Source organism: Carassius gibelio, chromosome B21 (genome assembly GCF_023724105.1).
Source record: "Carassius gibelio isolate Cgi1373 ecotype wild population from Czech Republic chromosome B21, carGib1.2-hapl.c, whole genome shotgun sequence".
In the NCBI taxonomy this organism is placed as follows: domain Eukaryota; kingdom Metazoa; phylum Chordata; class Actinopteri; order Cypriniformes; family Cyprinidae; genus Carassius; species Carassius gibelio.
Genome location: NC_068416.1, coordinates 27107029 through 27126793, shown reverse-complemented (window position 1 = coordinate 27126793; position 19765 = coordinate 27107029). Strand labels below are relative to the sequence as shown.

At 30.7% G+C, this 19765-nt stretch overlaps 1 protein-coding gene across 4 annotated transcripts in view; it reads right to left on the bottom strand.

The window, feature by feature from the left end:
* LOC127986516 (cingulin-like protein 1) overlaps positions 1 to 14822 on the bottom strand; it is a 32442-nt gene extending 17620 nt beyond the window's left edge. The window contains exons 1-3 of one of the 4 annotated variants that reach the window (XM_052588792.1): positions 14634 to 14822; positions 3139 to 3230; positions 1 to 37 (exon numbers count right to left, since the gene is read on the bottom strand). The exon at positions 1 to 37 is cut by the window's left edge and continues 90 nt beyond it. The gene's annotated coding sequence lies outside the window, so the exon portion shown is untranslated. The remainder of the gene's footprint in view (positions 38 to 3138; positions 3231 to 14633) is intronic. The other 3 variants (XM_052588793.1, XM_052588794.1, XM_052588795.1) reach the window with 3 other exon arrangements.
* Between the last annotated feature and the right edge of the window lie 4943 nt (positions 14823 to 19765).

Sequence of the window (19765 nt, the reverse complement as noted above, 5' to 3'; positions counted from 1 at the left end):
CAATGCACTTCAGCAGCTCTCGTTTCTCTAATGCCAACTAACATACAGAGAGAGAGAGAGAGAGAGAGAGAGAGAGAGAGAGAGAGAGACGGAGAATAAAACATGACAGTTAAACACACCTCACCCAAACTCTCACTGAGTTTCACCAAAACATAAAGATGTTATTTAGATCAACTCAAACTCAGTTTCTGAGTCCACACAAGCTCCTGCTATAACCTTTGACACACATTAAACAGGACGTTACAGGAGATCAAATAAAGATTATTAGATTATATAAATATGTTTATATATTTAAATACTTTATATATTTGCATGCATATTTATTTAAAAAATAATAACTAAATATATATTTTAATTATATAATACTATTAATTTTTATATAATTGTATAATAATATTTAATGAAACAATATTTCAGTTTTCAGTCGTCTACTTTAAAGTTTCACAGATGCAATGTTATTTTCTGAAATTTACGAGCAATTTCTGAGTGAAAGATTACTCTAGACCAAACTTATCTCAGTGTAGGAGCCACAGGTTACTTATTTGGCTATTTTATATTTTAATTTTTTTTATTCTTATTTAATTATTGTGATTTTGGGCACGCTTCTTAAAAAAAAAAAAAAAAGCACAATTAATTTCATTCATATTCTCATTATAGTACACTGAATATGCATCCTCTGGAGAAAAAAATACATAAATAAAAATAATAGATTTCTGTAAAATCATCTGTCGTAAGGTCAGGTCCCCATCTGAAGTCTGTGATTTCTCCACTAGAGGGAGATGCAGTAAAGCACTATGAAGTGTGCACTATGAAGTGACCATGAGTCTCAAAGCACAAGAACTGATCATCAGGAAAATGTGAAGCTCTAAAAACATACTAAATGATACCGATCTTCCTAAAAAATAAGATGAAAACAGAACATTAAGAATCAAAGATAAAGTGAAAGGATGCATCTTCTGTAGCGATCATTAATTTACAGAGTAAAACACCTGGGAATGATGCACGTCGAATCTGGTTAAAAAAATCAAAAACTGTGATATCTTATAAAACAAGACTGAAGTTCTGAGTGTTTTAGCTGGTTAGGGTTTCATCAGCACTTGTACTAGAGCGCTATGATTTCTCTGGACCAATCAGACGCGGCGTGAGCGACAGATGAGGCTGATAATGAGAGGATCTGTCTGAAACACTCCTCTCCATCACAGACGCCATGATTTATGAGGTGAGATCTGATCATCGTCTCCTTCCAGAGACAACACACAAAGAGGACGGACACGAACACGGACGCTTCAGGAAATAAAAACACTGAGAGGACCAACAAACAAATGCAGAGAACTCCAGGAACACAGAAGAACCAAAGATGATTAAGAAGTTAAACAGGAGAAGAATCTGCGAAACCTGACGAACAACTACATGCGATTAATTATGAAAACATGAATGACATATTGATATGAGCCCAGAAACCAGACGAATCTCGCTGCGTGCAGGACGACACTTCAATGCAAGATTCAACCGGAAAGAAAGATATAAGAATAATTGATAAAACATTTAAAATAAGAAAAAAAAGATAGATTGAAAGAAAGAAAAAAAAAAGTAATTAATTCATTTTGAATAAATAAAAAATTAGAAAATAAATTAAAAGAAAAAATAAAGAATTAAAAAAAATAGTGAACATAAATAAAAACAAATAAATGTTAAACAAAGAAAATAAAGAAAAGATAAAAGAAAAGAAAAACAATAAATACAAATTAAAAAATAACAAACAATAAAAATAAATATTAATAGGAAAAGAAAGAAAGAAAGAAAGGGTTAAAAACAAAAATTATAAAAAAGATAGAAAGAAAAAGAAATAAAAAGAAATTAATTTTGAAAAATAAAAAGATAAAGAAAAATGTGAAAATAAATTAATGAAAAAAATAAAATAAAACATTTTTTTTTTAAATAGACCAAAATAAAAACAATTGAACATAAAAAAACTAATAAATGTAAAATAAAGAAAAGAAGGAAAAGAAAAACAGTAAATACAAATAAAAAAAATAACAAACAATAAAAATAAATATAAATAGGAAAAGAAAGAAAGAAAGAAGTCTGAAGAATCTGAGTTTTCTTTGAATATGAGATGTTTGTTTTTATTGTTGCTGATTTAAAGGATTTAATGTACAAAAACATGTGCTTTCAGTTCGGATTAAAAATGAAAGTTCACCAAATAAAGTCTCAGCAATCATGAAACGTGTCAGATATGGGATTACACAGACTGTGTGTTTGACTCTTGAAGAGAAAACAGGTGTTAGTTTCCCAAACGTGAACAAGCATCGACATGAGCTCGGACCAGACTGATTTAGGGTTAATATGCAAATCAGCCTCCACTTAAAGAGTTAATTCAGTCGTAACGGCTGCTAGAACGAAGGATTAGAGAGGAATGAGAGACGCATGCAGGAAAAAAGAAGGAAAAGAGAAAAGAGAAAAACTAAGAAAGAAAAAAAAAAAGATTTAAAATAGATTTAAATAAATTAAATATAAAAAAAACAAAGCAAAAATAAAAAAATTATTACATTAAAACAAATGTAAGAATCAGTAAAAGAAGAAAAATAAACAATTGAATAAAATAATAAATACATTTTGAATACAAATTATAATTAATTTAAAAGAAAAACAATATAATAAAAGTAAATAAAAATATTTTTATATTTTATTAACATAAATAAAACAAAATACTAAATAAAAAAAATTAACTTAAACTGAAAAGAAAAATGAAAGGAGTAAAAAATTAAAAGAAAGCAGGAGAGTAGGAAAGAAAATCACATGATGTGCGTTTACACACGCGCACACACACACGCGCGCTCTCATGTGCACACACACACACACACACACACACGCTCTCATGTGCACGCACACACACACACACACACACTAATGTGTCAGATGTCTCTTTGCTCTGCAGCAAAGCATGCTGGGATCAGTCTGATGCAGTGTGTAATATTAGTCTCTGGTGCTTGCACAGTTATGATAATTACATCTAATCCAAGTCCTGTGTGTCTCATCACTCAACATTAACACATTACATCATCATTACCTCATGTACACTCATGTATTCTCACAGATATTCATATTTCTGATGTGTGTGTGTGTGTTTGTACTCACTCACGTGGTGTTTCTCGTGTCGTTCTGCTGTTAGTTCAGTTAATCAGTTTCTCAAGTCTCCTTGAAGTCTCTCTGTGCTCTTCAGAAACACACTGTTGAAACACACACACACACACACACGTTAAGCTGATGAAGTGTCACTATAACACACAGATGACTAATGGACTCAGACGGCGCTGGACCTCGGAGCTGCTGGGAGATTTCAGTCCCAGATGGGACGAACACAGACAGAAGACTTCAATCTGTCGATCTGCTGCTGATGTGAATCACAACACGTCTCCATCTGAACACACACACACTCACACACACCTCGGACTGGAGACGGCCACGCATTCATCAATGCAGAAAACTCCTGGTGCATGTGCAACCTTATATATGTAAGATATTAGCTTGGGGGGGGGGGTAACTGAATAACACTGAATAGAAAAAAAAAAACTAAATAAATAAAAAAGATAAGAAAATACATTGTATTTAAATGTATTTAAAAATATAAAACTAAAACAGTTTAATAAAAAAATAAAAGATAATAATAAATAAATAAATGAAACAAATAAAAAAATAGATAGAAGTAATAGAAGAAATTAAGATTTTTTTTTAAATAAAGCAGAAAGAAAATTTAAAACTAAAGCAGTTTAATAAAAAATAAAATAAAACAAAAAAAAATAAAAAAATTAAAGAAAGAAAAAAATTTATAGAAATAAAAGAACTTAAGAAATAAAATAAAAAAAAATGAAAAACAAAAGACTTAAACCATACTAAATACAAAAAATAAAACGAGAAGAAAAGATAAAGAAAATAAACATATAAAAATTCCAAAAAAATGACAAATAAAAGTCGATTAAAAATACAAATTTAAATTGAACTGACAAATAAAAACAAAATTTAAAAAAGATATATAAATTTATATATATATATAAAATGGTGCACATTAATCTCTTGGTTTCCGAATGATTTAGAATAATTTTTTTACCATATCATACTACTATTTCTGTTCTGTAGCATGCAATATGTATTTACATGCGATACAGTATCTCAAGATGCAATGCACACTCCAACGGTTACTAAACTGATTTGCATATTTTCAGAAATATTAATTGACACTGTAAAACACCCCAAACATGACATCACTGCTGATTTTTTTATATCTTATTCTTGACTCATGATTGCAGAATGAAACTGGATTAAACATGCAAAACAAGCAGATTTATTACAGCCACAGCTGGCCATTACATCCTCATCATCTTCATCATCTTCAGTCTGTTTATTGCATAAAAACCGCTTGACATCCACAATAATCCAGCAGATCATGCAAACTGAAGCAACAAACAGTGATATCATAAAAAGGTGCAAACAAAAAATTAATTATTGCAGCAAATTCATAAAACATATACATATATATATATATATATATATATATATATATATATATATATATATATATATATATATATATATATTTTTTTTTTTTTTTTTATGTGATTCACTAAAATAACTAAAACCTTATAAATACTACGTAGGCATATAAAAAAATTATAATAAAAAAGGGAAACATAAAAATAACATCAAATTCAAACTATTAGAAAAACTTATAATAGAGTCTCACTGATACTGAAGCAAGAGCTCTGTGAGCAAAGGCTAAGGCTAATAAACGCAGTAAATATTCCTCAGTTAGATCATGTATTAACCAGAATGGCTCACGCTGGAGTTTACAGGAAGGATTGGAGTTATTCTTCCGTCCAATCAGATGTCCTGTAGAAGGAGGAAGCCCCTCCCCCTGATGCATGACTGTTTATTATCAACAGAGTGGAGCGCCCTGTCAGACTGGTCTCTGAATGTCATGAAAAATGTCACAATGCAAAAAATGTTAATGATGTTAAAAACAGGCTTCTTTAATATAATTTTAGGGAGAAATATGCCATGGTTTCCTCGCCTGTCACTCGTCCAGCAGATGAAAACATGTGCAAAGTTCTGTGTGACAGCGTCCTGTGGCATGTAGGTGAAAGGCATGCTGGGAACAGGGCGTGTGCTGGAGGGGCATTCAACCCAAGCACACACACACACACACACACACTTTCTCTCTCCCGCAGGGTGTGTGTGTGTGTGTGTGTGGGTGCGGCTGTTTTAAATATCACTCAGTTTTAAGAGGTTACCAAACACACACAGCTTCAATCCAGCTCAAATACACCCGGTCCACACAATTCCTCATAAAGGTGGCGCAATATACAATAATCTCTGCGTCAGGTCAAACAGGCTTCAAGATAAAAGACACCTGGCTTATTATTACCAACTGAACACTGATAAATGCATTCTGATGCTCAATAACCAACGCTCCTTCTGTAACATATTGTTTTAGAAATGTACAGGAGACTTTTCAACCTGCAGAACCTGATCTGACTGAGGACTGACATACACAAATATCAAATACATGAATAAAACTAAACTAAACATTTTTAACTATTAAAAAAAATAAAAATTAATGTCTCTGATTGGTCAGATGGTGCAAAGATGATAAAATATATAATATATTAACAAATTAAATAAAAAAATAAGATTAAGTGGTGCTGTGAACACAATAATAATAATAATAATAATAATAAATATATATAAACTAATAAAAAATAAAAAAAGAGTAACAAAATAAAAGCTAACACAATAAAATAAAATAAAAATAAATAAATAAATAAATAAATAAATAAATAAATAAAATAAAATAAAATAAAATAAAATAAAATAAAATAAAATAAAATAGAATAAAACAAAATAAAATAAAATAAAATAAAATCTTTATCTGTGATTGGTCAGGTAATGCTGGGAACACAAAGAAGATAAAATATAAATTAAATTAAATAATAATGTAAACACACACACACACACACACACACATATATATGCTACATTAATGTAAACATATTTAAAAAATAATAATAATAAAATAAAAACAATATGAATAAAACAAAATATTAAATATAAAAATAAAATAAACAGTCAGCTACTACTAAATATATTGTAAAATCTTAATTTTCATTAAAGCTGCTGTGCAATGATTTGTATAGTGAAAAGCGCTAAACAAATAAACTTGAACTGAATTGTGTGTGATGGATCAGTCAGGTGCTACAGACGGAAACAAAGGTGTTTGTCAGTGCCCTTTGACCTTCAGACCTTCAGCGTTTCATCTAGTGCACTGCCTCCGGGGTTAAATATCAGAGTTAAAGTCTTTTCCTGAGAGCAGCTGGTGTCTTTGTGCAGCTCTGGTCAATAAAACTGCTTTAACGCGAACTATTGCAGATTTAACTGCGTGAGAGGTCTCGTCCTGTTCTGATGGAGATGATGCAGAGGGTCTGAATGAAGCCCAGAGACAAATCACTGACCAATCACAGCCTCACACACCTGCTGCCATGACAACGTGACTCATTCCATTGGAATTCTGCAATAGAACTGTCACTTCTGGACAAATTCCAAACACTCCCAGATTCCCTCAGCTAGGAGACGGAGTACACCGTGGTGTTCATCTGAACCGTTACACAACAGCAGGAGAAGACCAGCTCAGCGCTGATAGAGCAGGAACCAGGAGATAAGAGCGTTCACACCAGAGCAGTAAAAATACACAAATGTAAAAAATCTAAAATCGTTCAGTTAAAAAATACTATAAATAATAATAAAACAGTGATAATGGGAAGAACAAGAAATTGCAATTATTTTAGTATTTTTCCTGACTGAAAATAAATATATAAATACTACTACTACTACTAATAATAATAAGTATAACATTTATTTAATATTTTTCAGTTAAAATTTAGATTGAAAATAATATACAAATATTAAAAAAAATATTATTATTATTATGAATAAACAATACTACTACTATTAATAATAATAATATAATTTATTCTAGTGTTTTTCAGTTAAAAGCTAGAATGAAAATAAATATGAAAATTTGAATTTATTATTATTAATAATAATAAACAATACTACTACTATTACTAATAATAATAATGATGACAATGACAATAATAATAAGCATTTTCAGGTTTGATAAAAATAAAATACAAATATTAATGAAATGTATTATTATTATTATTATTATTATTATTATTAACTTTTGTATTTTTTCAGTAAAAGATCTTACAATAATAAAAATAAAAATATTAATAAAATGCATTATTTTTAATATATATATATATATATATATATATATATATATATATATATATATATATATATATATATATATATATATATAAAATTAGTTAACTGTAAAATAAATATTAACAATTGCATTAACACAATTATTATTATTTATTATTCTTCATAAAACATTTTATTTTTTATTTTCAGTTAAAGGTTTGGCAAATTAAATATAAATAAAATATAAGATGATGAAAATGATTATTACCATCTCTATTCATCACAACTAATGAGCAAACGCTCCCATGAAGAAACTAAAAGCTTCATCTGTGTTTCCAGCAGGAGACAGAGGCTTGTTTGACGATCGCTACACACTTCTCTCTGATAAAAGCCGAAGTGAACGTGCTGATGCCGGATGTCAGGTGGCACAGCTGGAAGGCCTTTTGTTGACCATCTCAAGAGCTTGACAAACACATCTCTGGCCACTTATCCTCCATCAGAGCCTCGTCGAACCGGCCCAACAATACAGCAGTGATTACAGAGAGAAGAGTTCACGCAGATGCAGTTCAGCCGCTAAAACACAAGCATCTGAGCGTGCAGATAATTATTAGATCAACTGAACGCATGCTGTCCGTGCAGTCCAGACGACCTGGATTTAGATTCTGCTTTCATAGTTTCTAAAGAAGACGGACGATCTGCTGACAGTCTGCTTTAAGCTTTCACATTCTTTAGACAGACTGTAATGAAACAATGGATTCATACGACTGACTGCAAGCCATAATTCAAGCAAAACACAAAAACACAGAGACTAGAACATATATTTAGACATCTAGACTTCTCAAAATAACATGCATGCAATGCATATTCAAGATTTCTGATGAACCAAAGCAATCGCATCAACAAGGGAAACATTATTTGAATATAATATGTGTGTGTGTGTGTGTGTGTGTGTGTGTGTGTGTTTGAAATTTTTGAATAGAAAAACGAAGAGTATTTTATTTTAAAATGCACACCAATAATTAAAATTTGTATTTATTTATATAAATTGGTACCTTTTGTTTAAATAAAGAAAAAGAAACATTGGGGTGTAAACTAAAATAAACTAATAAAAATATGACAAAAACAACAAAGCTACAAAAACTTAAATAATAGAAAATAAAGGAATATAAAAATGTCAAAATATTTTAAAATATATATGAAAATAGTAGAATTTTTTTTAATACTTTAGATTTTTATTATTTTTTTTTATTATTATTTCAGAATCACATAGTTGTCAAGAAGACATTTCTATTTTTTTTTTTTTTTTACTTTGTTGAAGAGCTAAAAATCTAAACTGAAAAGTACATAAAATCACGCAACCAAATGAGCAGGACTTTAAAACATTATTAAATAGATGAACATGTTGGAAATGAACATAAACATCATCATCTCTGGATCTGGATCTGTTCTGATCCGGATGATCTCCGAGCAGCAGACAGGGGGCGATATACATCCACTCCTCAAACAAAGTTTACTTCCTTTGAGTTTCGAAAACAACCCTACAAACTCCATCCTAATTAGCCCTGATGTGGAGCTTAATTGTGCCGGAGACAGAAGCCCAATCAAGAAAAATAATTGGTGACCAAATATTGGGTGGTTGCCAAGTTTTGGGTTTGCGAGACGGACGGCGATCCTTCAGGGAGGCGGAAAAATACCAGACAACCGACTTCACATGCAAATAAGACCGTAATGAAAGACGAGAGAGAGAAACAAGGAGGCTCTGACAGACGACTGACAACTCAAAACCAACACACATTCAGCTGAAGAGTCCTGCTGTCAATCCAAGGAGTGGCCTTACCGTCCAAAACCATCATTACACGCAGAACAGATGAAGACAACTCACTTTAAACTCACACAGCACTGATGAGGTTTCTCACTGTGACTCTATAGTGGGACATTATCAGATCAAACCGCTCAGTGCTTATTCTTACAATGATTAACACTCCAAATCCATCAACTGATTACAATTAGACAAATATAAGGTTTGGTTGATAAAAAAAAGAAAATAAAAAATAATAATATTAATTAAATGCATTATTATTATTATTATTATTATTTACAATAATAAGAAATTTTTTAATTTTCTAGTTGGGTTAGATAACAGTAAATATACCACAATTAACACATTTATAATTACTTTGATCAATAATAAAATTAAGATTTTTTTATTTCAGTTAATATTTATTTTTATTTCGAATAATGGCATTTTTTATGGTTTACGTTTTTGTTAACAATAATAATCCTGATGTACACTTTTTTTCTGATTAAAATCTCAGGCCTTTTATTCAAAAATTTTATATATATATATATATATATATATATATATATATATATATATATATATATATATATATATATATATATATATATATATATATATATTAAATAAAATAATACATATGCAAAATTATACACACTGCTTTTACATTTTGTATCAGCCTTGTTTTACTATTTTTAAGTTAAAATATAAAAGATCCTAAAAATACACGCAAAAAAGCTGAAAAAGTAATGCCTCACAAGATATTAAAACTTAAAAAAAAATTTTTAAAAAAAGAGCTAAACAATCATAAATTAATGCATGTAGAATCACATTTATTCTAGTTCAAGGATTTGTAGATTTTTTTAAAAACTTGAAATTAAGAGTGTGTAATATTAAGGTACTTTTAGTATGTCTTGAAGCTGTAAATAAAACATTATACAATTACTGGAGTATGTTTAACAAGTAAATACTATTTTAGCCTTTCTACTTTTAATTTCACTTCTAATTCAATGTAATTTCCAAGCAGTTCCTCAATGAAAGTGGTTTAAAAGCAAATCCACCGTACAATTTCAGTGCAATCGTTTGGCACCAGTAACTTGCCGACTGAGTTTAACAGAGATAGAGTCAGATGGGAAAAACTGATGTGTCTGCAATAAGAGGAGCAGAACTGTGAGTCTAAATTTCACTTAATTTAATTTAATCAGCTATATGCCAAGACAACATTTCTCATTTTAATTAACTTGATGTATGAAAATAACAAGGGTTGCAAAGGGTTGGAACATTTCCAGGCAAATTTCCTGAAACTTTCCAAGGATTTTTTGGAAACTTGGTGAAAAATCTGGGAAGTTTTCGGAAACTTTTGGAAAGTTTGTAAAACTTAACCTGAAATGTACTGTCCCTTTGCAACCCCTAATATCTAATAAAATAAATATAATAAAATCTAATAAAAATGTCATTTATTTAATATCTTATTAAACTAATTAAAACAGAACATGTATATATATATATATATATATATATATATATATATATATATATATATATATATATATATAAATATATATATATATACGTATATGTATGTATGTATATATTTACACTAATTCAAAATATTAATAAAAAAAACATTAGTTTTATTTTATGGTACTTTAACAAACTTAATGAGACTAATCATATGATATACTTCAAATTTATAACCACTTATCAGCAAAGAAAACGATATTGGCACGGAAGCACTACCATAAAACCATGGTAATACTACAGTGCTTCTTTTGAGCATATGCACCAAATTTATGCTTCAGATCTCATTACAGAAATGCAAAAAGAGCTGAGAAACTTACTGACATTCTTGCACTTCAATATTGCAGAACATCAGTGTAAACAAGAGCCTGCACAACACTAATGAAATATGCTGCTGTATAAGGCAAACCCTCAGGAGAATGACAAGCTCCTGAAATATTTCTGAGGTTGATTTGGGGTGTTAGCTTCTATAAAAAGCGACGGGTGACACCTTCATTCTGAACATACTTGAGCTCCATGCTCACAGGGCTGTTAACTGCATTCCTCACATTCAGGAAAAAACACTCAGTGGTATCATAGTCCACCTCTGATGCACTATTACAGATTCAGCTCAATAAGGCCGTTTATTAAAACCCTGTATGATGTCATCGGCCAGCGCTTGACTAATAAGGCGTATGTGTGTTTATAACAGGAGGTTTGATCCTGCAGCTCTATTGTGGATGGCGGGAAACGGAATGTTACATTGTAACAATTACACTTTCACCTCTGTCACATGAGTCATAGGGTTCTTTAATGTTCGCCATGGCAACATCACAGATGGTTTAATAAACAGACGATTGACTTGATGCACAATGAAAGTTATGAAAGAATGCGTTCGAGGGCGGCGCTCGTATACCTGTGTGTTGATGTCACTCAGAATAAAACATCAGGAAACATTCCTCACATCAGACATCAGCTCTTATTGTCACCGATTTCCCGCAGTTAAGACAACAAACCTTGTCCAAACACCTGAATCAAATCTACAAGGTGCTGTTGTAGCAAGTTTGAACTGACACTAATCATATCATATATTATTCAATTGACATTGTACTTCAAATGTAACCAGTTACCATGGTATAAACAATAACACTTTAAAAAATATTGCATTTCTATTGCATTCTATTGAATTGTAAGGTCTACAAGCAGATTTCCTTAAAGACGCAGCTGATCTGTAAGCTCACATCGGTAGAGATGCAAACACACACTAGCAATCAGGAATCATTCCTGGGAATCGAACCTATGATCTATTCTATATCTTCTATTGTCATTAAATAAATAATTTAATAAATATGAAGGTTTGTTAAGGAAACACATCACAATTACATGTCTACAGATCAGTGAATTTGCTGGGAGTTGAACCCATGAGCTTGCATTTACTTTGTGTTTTTCATTCAGTAACTTCTACAATCATTACAGTCAAGGTTTGTAAAGGAAACACATCACAAATACATATGTCTAAAAATGTATGCATTCCCTGGGAATCGAACCTATGATATTGGTGTTTCTGCAGCACTTGACGTTTTTCCTAAGATATCACCTACAATAAATGTAGGTTTGTAACTAAATGATTCAGAAATATATTCATCTAAAAATCTAATTTCAAGGATTTAATAAGACTTTTTTTTTACATGAAAAAAGTTGGATTATTATGTTTACATGTTTAGCGTTTTTTATCCAAAGTGACGTATTGCATTTAAGGTATACTTTTTTTTCTGAGGGGAATCGAACCCATGACCTTGCCATTGCTAGAGCACTTCATGATGTTTTTTCTTCAAAATCTTCGACAAACAAACAAATAAAATAAATGTAAGTTTAAAATAATCAATGCATTCCTTGGGATTAGAACCCATGACCTTAGCATTTCTAAAGCACTTGAGTTTTCATTCAGTATTTTTACAGTCAATCAATCAGTAAATTAATGCAGCTTTGCAAACCAACATATAACAAATGAATACAGTATAGGTCAAAATATCTATTCATTCTCTGGGACTCGAAACCATGACCTTGTCATTGCTAGGGCACCTCATGTTGTGTTTCCGTCAATAGCTTCTACAAACAAACAAATGAAATAAATGTAGGTTTGTAAAGAAAATAAATCAATGCATTCCTTGGGATTAGAACCCATGACCTTTGCATTTCTAAAGCACTTGATGAGTTTTTCTGTCAGTATCTTCTACAATCAATCAATCAATCAATCATGCAGCTTCATAAACAAACATTACAAATGAATATATGTCTAAATATCTATTCATTCTCTGGGAATCGAACCCATGACATTGTCATTGCTGGAGCAACTCGTGTTGTTTTTTCTTCAATATATTCTACAAACAAACAAATAAAATAAATGTAGGTTTGTAAAGAAAAACAACAAATATAGTAAAAATAAAAATAAAAATCAATGCATTCCTTGGGTTCAGAACCCATTACCTTACATTTACATTTAGTCATAAGCTTTTATCCAAATCTTAGCATTTATAGATCACTTGATAAGTTTTTGCCTTCAGTGTCTTCTAAAACCAATCAATCAATTAATGCAGATTTCTAAACAAATATCTCAAAAGAACATTTGTCTAAAACTCCATGCAATCCCTGGGAATCGAACCCATGACCTTGTCATTGCTGGAACAACTATGATCTACAGTTTGAGCTCTAGGAATGCCACATCGTAGCTAATGCATTTAACTTCCAAAGTCCACACGTCTGCCTGGTCGTGTAATCACAGCAAAGCACAAATCACTCCTGAATAATGTTGATTTGTCATGCACCGGTGAGAACATTAATTAGTCAAACATTGTAAATCATTGCGTAACAAACCTCACTATGACGCATTACTCCTCAAGTCATGAATTCATCTATGTCTAAAATAACTGTTTTCAAACGCTGAGCTAGAAGCTTCTCCAAAAACACAAGCGCTAAAGATCAGCCTGCTATTTTATAGAAACTGATCGATATGAATGATTCCTAGTGACAACAGGGAGTCACCGGGGCAAAAACAGCCGAATAAAGCTGACCAGCATTTTTCTTGTTTTCTCTAATTATCATGCCACAATAGAGCCGCTCCTGCCGCTATTGTTCGGACTGCCTGTGAACACCCAGCACATCAATACTTCCTTCTAGTTCTGCTGGTTTAAGGCCTGTTCTCGAGTGAAAAGAAGGAATCTGTCCTGTTAAATACCAGAGCAATAAGCACTTTCACCTCTTGGGCGGATCGCATTCCTCAATGCAGTGTCAAGATCTAGAAACACTGCGAGCATCAAATAAAGCGGAGCGCTGACACCTTGATGTGGTTCTTTAATGATTACTGTCATAGATGCGGCTCGACGAGTCTGGTGTCTCTTGTTTACACTTCACACAAACCATTTACAAGTTACATACAGTCTGTGATGATCGATAATTATCAAACACAAATGCATGATCTTAAACCTCCTGAACAGAAAGTACTATGCTGATACCACAGTACAGTGATGATAATGGAAGGCAATGTAATGGTACTTTCATTTATGCATATACAATGGTATTTATATACAATACCACAAAGTGCTTAACAGATTACCATGAAATAACTATGGTACATGTTCGAAGATCCAAAAAATAATGGATTACTATGGTACATGTGTGTGTATAAACCTATAAATGCTTATAGAGCATGGTAATAGACTGGTTAATATGCCAAAAATGTAGTATGGTTCTAAAACTAATTTTATCATATATATATATATATATATATAAATATATATATATATATATATATATATATATATATATATATATATTGGTATTATAGACATTACGGTATTATAATAGTATTTTCCAAGGTTGTATGTTTCTTATATATAGCCTAGTATTACCATAGTAAATGTCATGCAGCTTTCTAATAATATTTGATTGAAATATATATTTTTTAAACTATTTTGTTATACAAAATCGCTTTAAATGTTACTAAACTTTTTAAATCTGAAACAACAGCAGCTCACATTTCATATTTAACATCAGAAATGATAAATATCTTTACCTTTGGCGCACTTTGACCTTCTGATCGCACAAAATCACTCACTGTCGAGTCGCAGATGATCGATAATCGATCTATTCAAGCGCTTGTGGAGTAAAAGCAGCGTCAAGTGAAGTGAAGTGAGTTCACTGTCGAATGTGGAGCTGATCCGTGTCCTCTCGGGTCTCTCAGGTGTGTTTGTTCTTGCTGAAGTGCACGGTGACTTTCACACCTGGGCGGGTCACCTGTGCGCGAGTGGGCGTGGTCTGAGAAGCGCCTGTGGCTCTGGGCCACGCCCCCCTCCAGCTGTATTATGAAATAAAGCCTATCAACAGCAGCACGGTTTTACTGTGGTAAATCAACATTACACAAAAGCGGATGTTATTCCTCACCATATTTGGAAATCTTCTTGGGCTCAAATGATCCCGAGATATTTAAGGAATTTTGATTGAATTCAAGAGTCAGATCAATTTATATCCGTTTATATCCAGTCCTTCAGGATCCAATAAAATGCCTAACCCAGCAATATTATGAATATAATGAAGAAATATTAGAAAAAAAATAAAAAAAATAAATGATTGGATGCTTTGGGATTATATCTGTGAGATGCCCTTATTCATCCATTAAAATGAAAACCAGCACTAAAGGAAAACAAGACCAGAATTCATAATAATAATAAATTATATTTAGAAATTATTATTTATAAGTAGTTTATAACAACACATAATATAAAAATATTTTTTAATTATTTAAATATAAATATATATATATAAATCACATCAGTAATAATAATAAAAAATTATATGAGCCACTTTAAACAAACAAATAAATACCATAAACCTTCAATGAATTTAGAAATTTGTCAAAGCGTTTGTTTAAAATGTATTTATTTTTTATGTTAAGAAATTAAGGCCAGAATTTATACTTAATAATAATAATAATAATAATAATAATAATCAAAATAATTTATACCAGTAATAAAAAATAGTGGTATAAGTCACTTTAAACAAAACAAACAAATAAATAAATAAAATGAAACCATAGACTTCTAAATTAACATACAAATTTGGCAAAGCCTCGTTGTTGTTATTATTTGGTACTAAGAAAATAAAGTAAGAATTCAACACATAATAATAATAATAAATAAAATGTGTTAAATAAATAAATAAATTAATTAATTACTTAATAGACTAACAATAAAATTATATGATTTTATTCATTTTTTAAATCATTTTCTGTGTTAATTGCATGCATAAAACAATTCATTTAATTTTAAGTTGTTTGGTTTTAAGTCCAGCTTGAATGCCTGTTTAAAACAATAAAATAAACATCTTACAAGTCAGCATGCATGTCTATGATGAATCAGTGCTGACAGAGCATTAGTTCAGCAAAATCATCTTTCCTGACAAATCCACCACTTAGACACACGCCACTGAACACTAACAGATCAGTTTACCTGATCCTCCAACACACCCACAATGCACTGCAGCAGACGCTCGAGGACTGACCTGACGGCGTGCTTCTGCTTTATTCATACATTACATTACTGCATTACGTATGAAGACACGCCGCTTCTCCTGCGTGCCACAGCGGGGAGTGGATTCCCAGCATGCCTTTAGCCAGCATGCTGAATAAGGAGGGAAAAGAAGAAGTCAGAGAAACCTATTGTGCTTTCAGAGTATCTGTGTCTTTTAGAGCATGTCGTCATTCACCTCTTCATGTTCAGACACATATCAGGTTATATCCCCCTTTAACAGAATATTAGGCCATAAAAGCTCTTTACAAATCAATCAGATTTGATGTAAAATAATACAAGTGTATAGGATTTGAAACAGTAAAAGCATAACATATTCATATGGGATGAATTATAAACAGTAAATGAATACAAATATTTCAGCTATTTATTTTAACAGTATTTGCTTAAAATTATTGTAGTAATGTGGATTTTTATAAATGTATTTAGGGCCAGAATTACTTTGTTTATATATATATATATATATATAAAAGGTTTTCAAAGGTTATTTTGGTTAACTAAAACTAAAACCATAAAAAACTCAGTACTTGAAAGAAATGTTAACTGAAACAAAATAAAATAAAAAATCAAATTTTTTTTTTATATTAAACTTTATGCAAAGACAAAATTTCTCGTTTTCATTTAATAAATAAACAATAACAATTTTATATATGTGTGTATATATATATATATATATATATATATATATATATATATATATATATATATATAATGTAAAAATTAAATGCATTAAAATAAAATGTAATAAATTAAATAAAATAAAATAATGAAATAAACTAATTAAATTAAATAAATTGAAAGATCTTTTAAAATAAATAAATAAATAACAATTCAATAAAATTAAAATTAAATATTACTTTACTAATGTGGTCATTATATGGTAATTTTCTATTTTTACAAATGTATATATATATATATATATAATAAAAAAACTTAAATTACTTAATTACTAAAACTAACTAAAATTAAAGTGAAAACTGAGATCATGAAAATAAAATCGATGTAAAAATAATGACCAAAACTAAATGATACTAACATAACTATGAAACACACACACATTCTGATCCAAACAACATGTATAAGGCATGAATCTGCTTCTTACATAAACTGACCATGAATAATACTAAAACCTAAACAACTCTAGTCATGAACCATAAATGTGCTCCTTACATAAACTGATCATGAAACACACACGTTTGATGAGGCATGTCGCTGTGCTGAGTGTGTGTGTGTGTGTGTGTGTGTTCTGGCAGGAGCTCCTGGGTGGATCTGCGCTGACAGACAGACAGATTCACAGCTCAGAGCTCAGGCACGTCTGTGACGTTCTGTACAGGACCGTCCTGCTTTGGGCGTCTCACAGTTTACAGTAAAACAAGGTTTGGGACTCCCCAAAGACATGCTGCGACTCAGTGGGACTTCCCTGGATAAATAAAGGAAGGTTTAAGGTTTTAAGAACCTTTGACGGAATGGTTCTTCTATGGCATCGCTGTCAAAGGTTCTTTAAAGAAACATCTCTTTAGCTTTTTAGAATCTGAAGAGTCTTCTTTCACCAAAAAAAGAACCTTATGTGAAACAGAAAGGTTTTTCAGATGTTAAAGGTTCTTTATGGAAACATTTAGACACAAATGTTCTTCTATGTATGTCATTGTGAAGTATGTTTATTTGTCAGAGTGCATTACTGAACATTTTTGTTTTTTTTTGTCGTTATTTACACTGGTTTTAAAAGTGCCTTTATTTCTGTTATATTATAGTAAAAACATTTTATATTAATTCAGTAAAACATTATTGTTACCACAGTACTGTGCTCTTTAAATGTAAGTAAAATGAACATTATTTTTCATCTTTTTAAAATGTTATAGAGATTATATATATATATATATATAGTATATTCTGAAAACTTTATATATTTTCTGAAAACATGATGGTATTATGTTATTTCTTGTGAAATTTTATATCTGAAATACTTGTGAATTGTTTTAGATGTTTAGGCATTGTTATTGGAGACAAATAAATGCTCTATATATTTTTAATATTTTATTTAAAAAGGAAAATCTAGGCTCAGATTGTGCTTATAGCAAAAAGCTTAAATGTAAAGTAAAAAAAAAATGATGCACAAAAATCTATAATATAATATAATATCTAAAAATGTGTCATATAGAGTCGGTTTAGTCCTTTAGTCTGGATATAAATGTGCTTTAAACATGTTTGCAATTCTTTTATACAACTATTACGAATATTTTGGGTTAATTCATGCAAACCGAATGCGACTATGTTCATTTGTTACATTAAAAATCTAAAATTTCAATTAAAATAAAACAAACAAAACAAAACTGAATGCGGTAGGTCTTAAAAATGGCACATTTATTGCTACAGATGATGATGTACATGATATCATCGAGTTACTACAGGATGAGAACAGACAGATGAGGATGAGCTTTAGAGAAACACAACAACAACATCACATTTACGACAGAAATCACACACACACACACACACACACACATTAGTAATTTCTCTCATTCAAACACATCTGCGTCTCCAAATCATCTTTAAATAGCAAAATAAAGTAACAAACGTTTATCTGCATGACTATATAAATTGGAACAGTCTTGATTCAGACTCTTATTTTGTCAACATTTCTGGTATAAAAGGATCGCTCTGCAACATATTTGCCAAATCGAGTCTGGTCTGAAATGCAGGTGACATTTTTCCCAAATGCACTCGTCTTTTTTATAGCAAAAATGCACAAAAGAAGCTTATTAACAAAAATCCAGGCACTGGAACACACGATTCTTCACTTGAGTTGCATCGCGACTAACAAGAATTAAAGGCCACGGTTCATAAATGCTTTCTATTACGACGATAAACCTCTTGCTGAAGGCTGAGAGCGGTTGGACTTTTTCAGTGTGATCTGGAGATGTTTCTTTCCTCCTGTCAGTTGTGCTTGAACACGCTCGCGATTATGTTTAGACTCTTTATTCTAGTTCAAGACATTTTTTCTGATTTGAAAAAAAAAATCCATCAAAAATGGAAGACTAGTTTATGCACTTAACTTTGCATTCAGTATTAGTCTTGCTCTCAGAGAATATCTCTTAAATTAGCATTACATTTATTAAGCAAATTACGTTTAAATTTCATTTTTTAGCCACTTACTTTTTTCCTAAGATTGTTTTACATGAATATATATATAAAAAAATTCTGCTATAAAATTTCATATTTAATTCTGTTTTCCTTGCCGTTTGTTTGCAATTACTTGTGAAATTTTCTGAATGAAAATGGTTTTTGCACATGCATATGCAAACAAAACGTTAAATGTAAAATAAATTAAAAATCTGAACATCTCATGCAAATTGCTTTTCAAATTAATGACTCATAATGACTGTTTTCAAACAAGTTTCCATTGTATGTTTGTCATTGGTTGAGTCATTATGATGTTTGGCACTGTACACTTGACTATCAATAATTTACCATAGTAAAGTTATTAAAATTGTTAATATTTTAGTTTAGCCTGGTTTAAAATTTTATGTTTAACTCAGTGTTACTTAAATTGTGAAATTTTGTCATTTCCAAGAGAAGATTATCTCAATGCAAACGCTACACAATTTTTATCCCCACTATGCAT